The sequence below is a fragment of the Psammomys obesus genome, unplaced genomic scaffold (genome assembly GCF_907164565.1).
Source record: "Psammomys obesus unplaced genomic scaffold, mPsaObe1.curated_primary_1811, whole genome shotgun sequence".
Lineage (NCBI taxonomy): Eukaryota > Metazoa > Chordata > Mammalia > Rodentia > Muridae > Psammomys > Psammomys obesus.
The window spans coordinates 16,232,995-16,237,617 of NW_026596117.1; positions in this window are offsets into that span (position 1 = coordinate 16,232,995).

The window sequence follows — 4,623 nt, forward strand, 5'->3', positions numbered from 1 at the left end:
TCTGCTCCACTGTGGCAGGGTTATGGAGGCATTTGGGGAGTGCCCGAAAGGATTGGGTTTTCTCAGCCCCGATCTCGGGTTGGGGTACAGACAATGTGGTCTGTGGCAGATTCTGCTGGATGCCTCCTGCCTTCTCCGAAGAGGGAGTAGGGATTTTGAGCTGAGCGTGCAGCTGCGCAGCTGTAATCCATGCAAGGCGGGAGCTCAATTGTGATGGCGGCAGGTACCCGTGGTCCGAGAGACCTTCCAGGGAAAGACTGGGTGACCCGTGACCAGTCTGGCAACTTTGCTTTCCCGTGGGTTTTTTTTTTTTGTGACTGGGACTCTCAGCCTCAGGCACCCTTGTGCCCACCAATCAGCCTGGGAAAGTGATCAGGACAAGCAGGCTTGCGGCAACAGCCTGGAGACCCAAAGCCCGCATTAGCCAGGTTCTCTTCCGGGTTCTGGCTGGGCAGCCGAGAATGGACCCAACCGATTCCCACGCCATGGGAGCCTCCCCTCACCTGGGAAACACGATCGATCGCTGTTGTTTTAGGGCCCAGAGTTCAGTCGCCTGGTCGCTGCACGGAGTGTGTTGTTCTGCTTCTCAGACACGGTGTTCTCCCGGTGCCGCCATCTTGGCCCCCCATTTATTTATTATTTATTTATCAATCGCATGTCTTGGATCTAGAAATGATCCCTTTGTCCTATTATCCAAATATATTTCTTTTTTATTTTAATTTTTTTTATTAATTACACTTTATTCATTTTGTATCCCCCCATAAGCCCTTCCCTCCTCCCCTCCCGATCCCACCCTCCCTCCCCTTTCTGCATGCATGCCACTCCCCAAGTCCACTGATAGTGGAGGTTCTCCTCTTCTTTCTGATCTTAGTCTATCAGTTCTCATCAAAAGTGCCTGCATTTTCCTCTACCGTGGCCTGGTAAGGCTGCTCCCCCCTCAGGGGGAGGTGATCAAAGAGCAGGCCAATCAGATTATGTCAGAGGCAGTCCCTCTTCCCATTACTATGGAACCCACTTGGACACTGAACTGCCATGGGCTACACCTGTGCAGGGGTTCCAGGTCATCTCCACGAATAGTCCTTGGTTGGAGTATGAGTCTCTGGGAAGTTCCCTGTGTTCAAATTATCTTGTTCTGTTGCTCTCCTTGTGGAGTTCCTGTCCCCTCCAGCTCTTACTATACTTAGAGCACTCTGTTCTCTCTCCTGGTCTTCCTCCCTGACCTCCTACAATCCCCACACCTGATTTCCATCATTCTCCCAATGTCCTCTCCCAGCCAATTTCCTCCCTCCATGTACTTCAGTTGGCTATTGTGTTTTATCTTCTGAATGGGATTCAAGCATCCTACCTTAGGTCCTCTTCAGCTCCTTTGGGTCTGTGGATTGTAGCACAGTTATACTGCACTTTATGCCCAATATCCACTTATAAATGAATACATTCCAGGCATGTCTTTCCGGGACTGGTTTACCTCCCTCAGGATGAAGAGATACTATATTATTGCTTCTCAGCCTTAAATGTTACACAAAATGCAAATCACTAAGTAATTTAAAGTAATACCTAATGGCATAAATTCAAAACTATAATTTCTAGAAAGATTTCTCAAACGACTGGGACACTTGGCCTCTTCTTAATAATGTTGGTTATTTACTTGTGGGTTTCTCTTATTTGAAAAACAGAAAGTGCTGTGAGTCAATCATTTTGTAGTGGATAAATCTTCAGGGAGCTGTCTACCTCTTTATTGTTATGATTTTTATATCTAACAAAAATAATAAAGCAACTATAGGTGAGAAATGTTTCTGAGTTTGGCAGTTTTCTCCATATGGAAATCGTTTTGTAAGTTTAAAATTCTATGAGTCTAATTGTTCTTTTGACTCTTCATTAAATTGTGAACATTACCTTTTTTTTCTTTCAAGACAATCTGAATTTTAATAGCTATCTTTATTATGGAATTAGTTGTAAGTAATGATATAAATATTTATGAGAAAACGACATTTGTAATCTTCTCAAGCTCATAATCAGGCTGCTGGATTTAACATTTGGAGTTTCCAAGTTATATCTCTGCATACACATAATACAAGTGTGTACATATCGATACATCGATACACATTTAAGTCTGTGTCTCATGATTGTTGCCTCATGAAATATATGACATAAAAGAAGTTGAGCACACATTTTCTTTATTTATCAGTATAATATATAATTCATGATGTGATATAAAAGTTAAATACATATAATAAACTTTATTATTTAATTTAAGCTTACAGTGAGCATCTGTTTAGTGGAAAAATAGACAATACTTAAAAGTTGAAAAGAAATCATGGCTTTTTTATTATTTGTTTATTATTATTATTGTTTATTATTATTAGTTACATTTTATTAACTCTGTATCCCAGCTGTATCCTGCTCCCTTATTCTCTCCCAATCCCACCCTCCCTCCCTGCCCCTTTCCAAGTCCACGGATTAGGGAGGACCTCCTTCCTTTCCTCTGGCCATGTTTTATCAGGTATCTTCAGGACTGGCTGCAAATTCCTCCTCTGTGGCCTAGCAGGACTGCTGTTTTTAAGAAGGCAACTTTTTTTTTAGAAGAAAAAGTAAGATATTTGCTTTCTGATTGATTTAGTAGAATAGAAAAACCAATGAAAAGAGAAGCAAGGGGTTATTTGAGGGATCGTTAAAGATATATGGAATTTACTAAGGGAGACTTAATTATTCAAAAATCATATGCAGTGAATTAATGATCATCATTATAAATATAATAGCAATAATGCATACTACTGTACTATGTCTCTGTTCTTAACAAAAGCATTGGAAATGGAGCACTTTTATGCCTTCCTCAGAAAAGAAGGAAATTGGGAGAAACCCCGCCTGTATCAGAGTGCTGCTTCACACTGCGTACTAACCCGAAGTGCAACAATCTCATGACCCAGCTGTCAAAACACCTGTGCCTTTCATATTATCAGTTGTCAGTGAGTTGAACATTTTGATGCATTATCTATGTTTTTTTTTTTTTTGCTATGGGAAAAATATTTTTATGTTTATTTATTTTTTACTAATTACAATTTAGTCACTTTGTATCCTAGCTATAATCCCCCTTCTCATCCCCTCCCATTCCCACCAACATTCCCTCTTCTCCTCCCATGCCCCTCCCCAATTTCACTGATAGGGGAGGTCCTCCTCCTTTTCCATCTGACCCTAATCTAGAGGTCTCATCCAAGATAGCTTTATTGTGCTCCTGTGTGGCCTGGTAAAGCACCCTCCTCTCCCCTGCCCCCTGCTTTATCTTTTTTTAATAGCAACAAAGTGAGACTAATTTTCCTCTTTAACTATGAAGAGACAGGCATGCAAATATTCAAATACCCTTCTGAAAATCACACAGCATTTCAGGGCTGGAATTAAGATGAGCACGCTGTGTGTCTGACATTAAGACCTAGGCTTTAAGGATTAAACTATGATTGTTCTCCTTTACACAGATGATGATGGTTTATTTATATTTGTTATTTGTATAGTCTGTTTATTAAATTTAAGGAGAGCAAGAAAGAGGAATATAATGATATGCAGTAGAAAATCACTATCTTTCTGTAAGTAATAATAAAATAGATATTATTCCACATATATTCCACATATATATTATTCCACATATATTCAAACATAACTATAGAAAGATGTGAGAAGAGAAAATGGTGGTGTAACTCTGAAGATAATTAATGTCTTCTAAGAAGTACAATATAAATTGATATCAGTGAAATAATTTCTTAGACTGTAGGACCAGGAGTGACTTTCCCCTCCCCACAGAGAAAATTGCATGGCTCAAAACATATATGGGAGGCAGAATATTTCTCCTTAGATAAACGTCTCTGTGGGCGATAATTTTTTTCGTTTTTTTTTTTTTTTCTTATCAGTTACATTTTATTAACTCTGTATCCCAGCCGTGTCTCGCTCCCTCATTCCCTCCCAGTCCCTCCCTCCCTCCCTCATCTCAACCATGCCCCTTTCAAAGTCCACTGATGGGGGAACCTCTTCCCCATTCATCTGATCCTGTTTTATCAGGTATCTTCAGGACTGGCTGCAAAGCCCTCCTCTGTGGCCTAACAGGACTGCTCTTCCCTTGGGGGGTGAGGAGGCCAAAGAGCCAGTCATTGAGTTCCTGTTAGAAATAGTCCTTGTTCCCTGCACTTTGGGAAACCAATTGGTTACTGAGCTACCACAGGCTACATCTGAGCAGAGGTTCTAGGTTATATCCATACATGGTCCTTGGTTGAATGCCAGTATCAGAAAAGACCCTGTGCCCAGATATATTTGGTCCTTGTGGAGCTCCTATCCTTTCCCCATCAGACTAACTCCCCTTCTTTCTTATGATTGCCTGTACTCTGCCAAAGGTTTGGTCATGAGTCTTTGCTTTGACAACACTGCTAGTTAGAGTCTTTCAGATGCGCTCAGTAGACTCGTGTCATATGTTCAATGCACATCCCATCTGTCTTTCTAAATGAGGATTGATCATCTTACCCCATGTCCACTCTCTTGATTATCTTTTTAAGATGTATAGATTTCATTATGTTTATCATATCTTATAGGTCTACATAAGTGAGTATATACCATGTTTGTCTTTCTCCTTCTGGGATATTTCAC